At 36.2% G+C, this 9,939-nt stretch overlaps 1 pseudogene; it reads right to left on the bottom strand.

Moving 5' to 3' along the window:
• Positions 1-8,161: 8,161 nt before the first annotated feature.
• Positions 8,162-9,618, bottom strand: LOC100674670 (olfactory receptor 2L8-like; annotated as a pseudogene).
• Positions 9,619-9,939: the final 321 nt, after the last annotated feature.

The following is a 9,939-nucleotide window of genomic DNA, read 5'->3' as shown; positions in this document are numbered from 1 at the left end:
ATCATCCATTTCTTCTAGGTTTTCAAATTTGTTAGAGTACAGTTTTTCATAGTAATCTGATATGATTCTTTTAATTTCAGTTAGGTCTGTTGTAATATCACCGATCTCATTTCTTATTCGGGTTATTTGCTTCCTCTCCTGTTTTTCTTTTGTGAGTTTGGCCAATGGTTTATCAATTTTGTTAATTTTTTCAAAGAGCCAGCTTTTGGCCTTGTTAACTCTTTCAATTGTTTTTCTGTTTTCTATTTCATTTTCTTCTGATCTAATTTTCATTATTTCCTTTCTTCTAGTGCCTGAGGGTTTCTTTTGTTGCTCTCTTTCCATTTGTTCAAGTTGTACGGATAATTCTTTGATTTTGGCCTTTTCTTTTTGTATGTGTGCATTTATTGATATAAATTGACCTCTGAGAACTGCTATCACTGTGTCCCAAAGGTTCTGATAGGAAGTGTTTTCAGTCTCATAGGATTCTATGAATTTCTTTATTCCATTCTTAATGTTTTCTATAACCCAGTCATTTTTGAGCAGGGTATTGTTCCGTTTCCAAGTGTTTGATATCTTTGCCCTGCTTTTTTTTTGTTAATGATTTCTACTTTTATGGCCTTATGATCAGAGAAGATGCTTTGTAATATTTTGTTGTTTTGGATTCCGCTAAGGCTTTCTTTATGAACTAATATGAGGTCTCTTCTGGAGAATGTTCCATGTGCACTAGAAAAGAAAGTATACTTGGCTGCTGTTGGGTGGGTTGTTCTATTGGGTGGATTGCCTTATGTTTATAAGGCAAGTTGGTTGATTGTGGCATTTAGATCTTCCTTGTCTTTATTGAGTTTCTTTCTGGATGTCCTGTCGTTCACCTGAAGTGGTGTGTTGAAGTCTCCTACTACACTTGTAGAGCTGTCTATCTTACTTTTCAATGCTGTTAGAGTTTGTTTTATGTATCTTGCAGCCCTATCATTGGGTGCATAAATATTTAATATGGTTATATCCTCCTGGTATACTGTCCCTTTAATTATTATATAGTGTCCTTTCTTATCCTTTGTGGTGGATTTAACCTTAAAGTCTATTTTGTCAGAAATTAATATTGTCACTTCTGCTTTTTTTTGATTGCTGTTTGCTTGATATATTTTTTTCCACCCTTTGAGTTTTAGTTTATGTCTCTAAGTCTAAGGCGTGTCTCTTGCAGGCAGCATATAGACGGATGGTGTTTTTTAATCCACTCTGCCACTCTCTGTCTCTTTATTGGTGCATTTAGTCCATTTACATTCAGCATAATTATGGATAGGTATGAGTTCAGTGTTGTCATTTCGATGTCTTTATTTGTGTTGTTGAAAGTTTCCTTTTCACAGTTAATCATTTGTGCTGAGTAGTTTATTTTTTTATTTATTTTATTGTCTTTTCCTCTTATTCATTGTTGTTGATTTTGTTTCTACTTAGTCTCTATTTTTTCTTGTATTTTATTTTGATGAGTAGGATAGTTAGTCTCCTTTGTGGTTACCTTAATATTCACTCCTATATTTCTAAGTTTAAACCTAATTTTTACTTCTTTATATCAGCTTGTCTTCCTCTCCACAAGGAAGATCTTTGATTACATTTATTTGTCCTTCTTTATTATTTTAATGTTGTCTTATTTATGTAATAACGTCACCGTTTCCCTGTTTTGAGCATTTTTTTATCTTGATATTTTTCTGGTTTCCCTGTCTGTGTTAACATCTGATTTTTCTGTCTAGTATTTTGGTCTTGGGTTGATACCTGATACTATTGTTTGTCTAACCAAAGAACTCCTTTTAGTATTTCCTGTAATTTTGGTTTAGTTTTTACAAATTCCCTAAACTTCTGTTTATCTGGAAATCTCCTAATTTCACCTTCACATTTGAGAGACAGTTTTGCTGGATATATGATTCTTGGCGGGCATTTTTTTTCCTTCAATACTTTATATAAGTTATCCCATTGCCTTCTTGCCTGCATGGTGCCCGCTGAGTAGTCGAGCTTATTCTTATTGACTCTCCTTTGTATGTGACTTTTCATTTATCCCTAGCCACTCTTAGAATTCTCTCTTTATCTTTCGTATTGGCAAGTATGATTATAATATGTCTTGGTGACTTTCTTTTAATATCTACCTTATGTGGAGCTTGATGAGCATCTTGATAGATATCTTCTCATCTTTCATGATGGTTGCTTTTTGCCAAAAAGAAAGCTTTTTGCCAACAAATCTTTGACAATTATCTCTGTAATTTCTGTTATCCCTCTCTGCTCTGGTACTCCAATCACTTGTAGGTTATTTCTCTTGATATAAACCCACATGATTCTTAAGTTTTCTTCATTTTTTAAAATTCTTTTATCTGATTTTTCTTCATATATATTCGTGTCAAATGCTTCATCTTCAAGTCACTAATTCTGCCTTCCACTTGCTTGATTCTGCTCCTCTGACTTTCTACTCAGTTGTCTAATGCTGTAATTTTATTGTTAATCTTCCGAATTTTTGATTGCTGTCTCTGTACGGATTCTTGCATCTTATTAAATTTTTCCATACGTTCTTAAATAATCTTTTTAATTTCTTTAACTGTTTTATCTGTGTGTCCCTTGGCTTGTTCTGCATATTGCCTGATCTCCTTTCTGATGTCTTGAAGTGTTCTGTATTTTAATCTTTTTTATTCTGCATCCAGTAATTCCAGGAGAGCACCTTCATCCAGAAGATCCTTTGATTCTCTGTGTTGAGAGCTTTTGAAGTGATCGTGGTCTGTTTCCTTATGTGGTTTGATATTGACTGCTATCTCTGAGCCATCTATAAGTTATTACATTATTTTGTTTGGTTACTGTATCCTGGTTTCTTGCTTTGTTTTGTTCTGATTTGCCCAAATGGGTTGCTTGAGTGAGTTTTAGCTTGGAGCTCTGGCGTCCTGTCACCAGATGGCTAGAGCTGTTATCAGGTATATGAGCTCATGAGTCCATTCACTTTTCTTGTCTGGATTCAGATCAGGTGTCTAGGTAGCTGATCATCAAGTGGGTGATGCAGTCTCTGTCGTACAGTCTTAGAGGTCCAGGGGTGTTTGGTGTATGTACCACTATCTGATTCCAGCAGGGTTCATGCTCTGAACAAGTCAGGGAGCTGAGAACCACTCCCTGAGTGTCTCTGAGGAAAGCGTGTCCCTGTTCCCTAGAGCATACAGGTGGATGGGCTCTGCAGGCAGACTATGGGCACCCAAAGGTTTTGGTTGTAAGGGCTGGGAGGTACCAGTTATCCTTGGACCCCTGTCATGGGTGGCTGGGTGACCTGAATGGAGCCACCAGTCCTTAGGCCACTGATATGGGTAGGTGAGGACCCTTTCAATAGACGAAGTGGTGTCAAATATCAATACCCAGCTCTGCACCACACAGCTGAAATGGTTGCAGTCTGCCAGCAAGGGCCTATTCTCCTGAAATAGGCCCACAGAGGTCCATGCAGTGGGGGAAGGTATTCAAAGTCCACAGACCATTTTTGCCTGGACAGGAGCTGCTTCTGTCCTGAGCTCCTCCAGTTAGTGGAGCTGGCCAATTACCTTTTCCCCCTGATGTGAATTTATTCCCTCTCCAAGGCTGGGAGCATGGCTCAGGGTATTCAAATGGGCCTATCTCAGGCCTAGGGAAATCAACAGGCACCGAAGCCAGCTTAGGGGTGGGTGGCATGACAAAATATATTCAAATACTTAGCTTTTGCCCAGAGAGACGTTTTTCTCTGGTTCCAGAGGCATAAGTAGGCTGTGTAGCTGGCTGCTTCTCCCTGAGAAAACTGCAGCCAAACACTACTACCAGCCTGCTGCCTCCGATCCCGGGAATAGTGCCTGAGTAATCCCAGCGATTCAGGTCCAGCAACTTGTCTCTGCTTCTGAACCACCTCTCTCTCCCCCTGCCACTCAGTCCATTTTCTACCTTTTCTTTGATGTTCAGGGCTCCTAGCTTGCATAAATATAATCGTTTCACTTGATTTTTCAGGTCTTTGTTGTAAGAGTGATTGCTGCAAGCATCTGGGTATTCTGCCATCTTGGCCCTGCCTCCTCCATGTTCTCTGTTCTTATGTGCTAATATCTTGTCCTCTGATATCATTTAAAGGAACTATGTGCCTGACAGGGAAGCATTCTCAGTCATTTTTTCAAACTCGTAAGGTATAAAGAGAAGATGATGTTCTTCCTCATGTAAAAATAAACCCAAATAAGTTATTTTCTGTTCTTTTCCTATGTTTTTTTATCCACTAAAGTAACAAAAAGTGATATAAATATAACCCATTTACAAAATGTTTCCACCTGTCTTGCTATTTAAAATTCCTTTAAAACCTTGTGATTTGAGCATCAATAATGGCCTTATACATAGGAGGAAAGAACAAGCAGAAAACATAATGATGATGGTTTCTTAGGGAAGGAGAAGCAAGACTTAAACATGGACCACATCTGGTGTAAACCTGTACTAACCATCTCCAGATAGTGGCCTTCCTTACTCACTGCAAGGCTCAGAAACCAGCAAAACAGGATGATTTTTTACGCATTAACTCCTTAAAGTCAACCTTAGTTCCATACAAGTGACAAATCATGCCTAATTCTGCATGTCTGTATAAGAAATATTTTTAATTACTATCTCATATCTAGAACTGTTGTAAATTGGCTTTTATAGAGTCAGAATCAGATGGCCCAGAGGAGTGTCTTCTGACATCTAGACAATACATAGTATCCCTGTATATAATTCTACATGATTCCTCATTGTATCAAAGGTTTCCAGAACTAATTGAACTAAAGAGAAAGAGAGTATTTAACAGTTTATATTAGTTAGGTATCTTATCCAGCCCAAAAATTGAACTAAAGAGACAGAGAGTATATATATATATATACACAAACCCATTGCCATCGAGTCTATTCCTACTCATAGCGACCCTATAGGACAGAGTATATAACCATTTATATTAGTTAGATATCTTAGGAAGTAATAATCTTATGTAATGTTTAAATAAATTATACATATTTATTTAGAAGGGAATAGAGTTTAAGAATCATAAATTTGTTAAAGTATAAAAGATCATAAATACCCAGTATTTGTGTTTCTAAACCACATACCTTCATGAAATTGCACAATGGTCAATCATAGGCATTAATCATAGATGAAGTAAGTAAATGGATACTTCTGATAGATAGGAATGGATTACGAGGGTGTAGCCTTCAAATATTAGTTTGAAATAGGGGTGAGTTTATCTGCTTCACTGCAAAATTAATTACACAGAGTTTGAGTCAAAACTGAATCAAATTCTCATTCTGCTACTTACTAGTTATGGAAACACGGGGTAGTGAATTTAACTTTTTAAGCCAGTAGTTTATATATGGAGCAGATATTTAAAAAAAAAGAACAAAATGTAGATTATTGCAAACTGTATATAAGATAATACCTAGTGATTACTAATGTGAGCCCGAGTATAAGAAATCATTGAACAGTAACGGCAACCTTTATTCTCTTCATCATCACCACCGTCATCACCATCAACAAAATTGTCATCATTTTCATTCAAATATTGTCATCCACTACATTTGTATAGTGTTTTCAAATTGTGTACATTCACTACTCTGTTTCTCACAAAAGCTCTGTCAAATTGTTAATGAAGGTGGAATTATTACCTCAGTGGAAGTTAACAATTTATAAAGGAGGTAAAATATAAATAAATAAAATGCATAGTTAAAATCATAAGGCATTGCAATTAGGCATAATTTGTATTTAAAAACAAACCTGAATAACCATAGCACACCTATCTCATGATCCCTGAATTATTTCCAGATGTCCGTGAGATGTAAAAATATTTTATTTTCCAATACCAAAAAACCAAACCCATTGCCGTCGAGTCAATTCCGACTCATAGTGACCCTATAGGACAGAGTAGAACTGCCCCCATAGAGTTTCCAAGGAGTGCCTGGTGGATTCAAACTGCCAACCTTTTGGTTAGCAGCCATAGCACTTAACCACTATACCACCAGGGTTTCCTATTTTCCAATAGGTAAGTAATTTTAGACATTCTTATTTTATCTTTATTATAATTTCCATTTTATATTTTCATATAAAATCTAGACAAGTAATTTCCAGATATTTAATTATAAAGAATGAGTCATATAAGGCAGAACAGCAAGTAAGGCACAGCACTAACCACTCTTCACTCATGGGCAAATAGAAAGAAATGTAGGAAATAGGAAATGCTGCATTCACAATTGTTGTGGAGAGTTTGGGCTCTTAAGAGCTGGCTTTATTAGTCTTATTTCACTTGGGCCCATCAAAAGCTTACTCTAGTATGAATTAGTACTCTCACTTCCAGTGACTCTCATCTCCTATCTAATACAGATAACATATTTACAAATAGGATCCAAAACAATTTTTGTTGTCTGTATTTCATGCTGTAGGATTTTTGGTGAACAGTGTTATGAAAAATGCAGAGACTATCCTACCTCCAACTCTACTTTGAATCTTCTAATTCTGAACTTGACCAACTCTTACATAAATTATATCACTCAATTCCTAAACCTGTCAGTGTAAATCCAGAATGATTTTAGTTTAGACATTAATCCACACTGACAAAAGAATTAATATAATGGAATCGACGCCTATGTGATCTCATCACTTACTAGCATGAATATACCTGTACTTACAGAAAATATAATTCATGTCACTAGCTCCATACGAAAGAATTCTAAACTTGGCTTCGCTCTTTACCCGTATCCAAAAGGTTCCATCACAGGCACTACCAAGATGCATCTTCCCCTCATTAACAAATTCAGTTCCTCCTTCAAGCCTCTCTTTAGTTTGTTTTATAAATTTATTTGAACAGCTACAGACAAATATTCTTACATTTGTGGTTCCATTTTAGGTGATGAGAACATTTATTATCAATTTTGTCACACAGAAACATAATTATTTTGGAAGTGACCATATTTTCATAAATGTGTGTTTTTGAGGGAATTCCTGAGTATTCATCATAAATTCAGGAACAAGTTTCACAGTAATACCAACCTTTTAGTGTATATTCTATTTCACTACATTTTACCTTCGATTCATACTGCTGTTTTTATTGTTATGTGCTGCTGAGTCGATCGCCTCTCATACCATCCTTTAGGACAGAGTAGAACTGTGCTATAGGGTTTCCAAGGCTGTAATCTTTACAGAGGCAGATTGCCATTATGCTTCCCATTGCCACATTGTGGTAATCAATTATAATCAATTTTGTAAACCTTCATCTAATTACAATTCAAAAGAAAAAAAAAGTGGACAGAGTTCAGTATCAGCAGTATTCTCTCCTGGACTGCAATGCCTCTTCACCTAGAATATACACCTAAGCTAATACTTTTTTTTTTTCCTGGAAATAATGGTGGGACCCATTCAGGCACAGGCTGAGCTTGTATATCAATTTAAAATACTGGTGCAGAGAAGCTGACTCCCCACTCCTACTCCCCAAAAACATATCAATAGAATTATGAGTCTATTGACTGAAGAATAAGAAAATTTATAACGTCAATTGTCTTATATAAGGGTAACATGGCTACTTGGGATGCAAAATTTGAGTCTGTGCTGGGGACTCATTAGGGAATGGCTGAGATAGCATAACCTGTACTCATTAGACTGTAACTTCCATTAATCCTCTTATAAAGTATGCTCTCCTTCTTCTCTCAGTTAGCATCTCTCCAGCCCTGATTACTAACCTTGTTTATAAATCGCTTTCCTAGGATTCATACAGATAAATTCAGGGCCCCTCTTCTGGAAAACATAAACTTGTCATATTTCATCTATAGCTGTGTAAGACTTTCTAATCCCTAAATCTGTCATTTCCCCTGAAAGTGGGGGGAAAAATTGGGACAGTACACACCTAAGAGTGAATTATTTTTAAATAAATAATTTATTGTTCTGTTGTCATATTGAGAGATAAATTAAGTATAGTAGAATTATTATATGAATGATATCATTTTAGAAAGTTTTAATTTTCTTTTCTACATATTAATAAAAGGTTCTTATTTCTCAAATTCAGTTGACTGTATAAGCCTTTTATATTGATGGGAAAAAAATCACCTCAGGAAAAAACAAACATGCCTTAGTAATGTAAAATTATTTTGTCAAACTTCTAATTTTTAAAATCTTCTAATATAATCTTAGACCTTGTCCTCATGCTTTGAATAATGTTTTTCTTCATGACTATTCACTGCAGAATAGACAGACACTTGCAACTTGAAGATTGATGCAGAAATCTTGTCTACATTCTCACAGAGAACATTCTCTGAGTAACTCTTCTCAGAGCCCTCATTACCTCCTTGTTTCTCAGGCTGTAGATGACAGGGTTGAACATGGGGGTGAGGATGGTGTAGAAAACAGCCAGAACCTTGTCTACTGTTGGAGATCGGAAGGATCTTGGGTGTAGATAATTGTAAACAAAGGGTGCATAGTACTAAGTCACCACAGTGAGGTGGGTACTGCAGGTTGAATAGGCCTTCTTCTTCCCTTCTGATGAGGGCATGCAGTAGATGGCAAGGAGAACCTGTCCATAGGAATAGGTAATGCCAATGAAAGGAAACGCAAGGAATAAGGTGCTGCACACAAACACTATGTAGTCAAAGACCCAGGTGTCCATGTGTGTCAGAGCCAATATGGCTGTGAAATCACAGAAAAAATGATCGATGGTCTTGGACTGGCAATAGGGCATATGGAGTGCACATGCGGTGTGGGCACATGCATTGATAGAGCTCATTATCCAAGATCCTGTAGTCATTAGCACACACACACTTTTGGTCATACGAATAGGATAGTGAAGAGGAAAGCAAATGGCCACATAACAGTCATAGGCCATAGATGCCAAGAGAAGTGCTTCTGCATCTGGCAAAGTCAAAAAGAAGAAACTCTGAACTCCACATCCAATGAAGGAGATTGACTTGTTTCCAAACAATAAATTGTAAGCCATCTTGGGGATAATAGTGGAGATGTAATTCAGGTCCATGAGAGAGAGCTGACTAAGCAAGAAATACATGGGTGTGTGGAGATAGGTGTCCAGTAGGATGAGGATAATCATGGATATGTTACCAACTAAAGCCATTAGGACAATGAGAATGATGAGAATGAAGAGGAAAAGGACAATTCTTGATGGTGGGAACAGTCCTAACAAAATGAAATTGGTTGATGTTTCACTATAATTCTCCATTGAATATTCATTGGTTTTCCCTAAAGTAAGAGACAAGAGTGTGGAAGGTACATAAAGAACAGTGAACTGCTTATTTATTTTTTCATAATATCTGTGATTGATCTAACAATGAATTTTTCAGGAGATTATACACTTGCTTAAATGAATGGGCAATTTTACCTTTTTTTTAAACAAGAAACACCATTCCATTACACAAAGATAAAATGTAAGACATCATGTATTTACATCCAAAATCTGTTGTGGAAGATCCATGAAAAAATAAATAAATATATGCTATACTTACTTTAATAGGATAAGAATGATTAAGAAAAAAAACAAAGAAAAAAACAAACCCATTGCTGTTAAGTCAATTCTGACTTATAGCAACACCATAGGACAGAGTAGAATGGCCCCATGGGGTCTCCAAGGAGCGCCTGGTGGATTCGAACTGCTTACTTTTTAGTTAGTAGGCAAACTCTTAGCCACTACTCCACCAGGATTTCCATAAGGATAATAGTTCTTAGCAAATTCACTTCTCAGTAAGAAAATACATTATACTTAAATATAAGCAGGGTATTAAAAAATTAAAAATATGTTGAAATGAATAAGTGATTAAATTGCTATATGAATGAATGTAGTAACATAAAGATTATTTTCCATTTTGAGGTTTATAATCTTTGCTTATCCCCAAGACATACATTAATAACCGCAACTATTTCTTTTCTTTGTTTGAGAAGCTGGACTTTCTGCTTTAAGTCACTATCCCCAACATGACTTTCTAAATG

The sequence above is a fragment of the Loxodonta africana genome, chromosome 2, assembly GCF_030014295.1.
Source record: "Loxodonta africana isolate mLoxAfr1 chromosome 2, mLoxAfr1.hap2, whole genome shotgun sequence".
Classification (NCBI taxonomy): Eukaryota; Metazoa; Chordata; class Mammalia; order Proboscidea; family Elephantidae; genus Loxodonta; species Loxodonta africana.
This window is presented reverse-complemented; position numbering and strand designations above follow the sequence as displayed.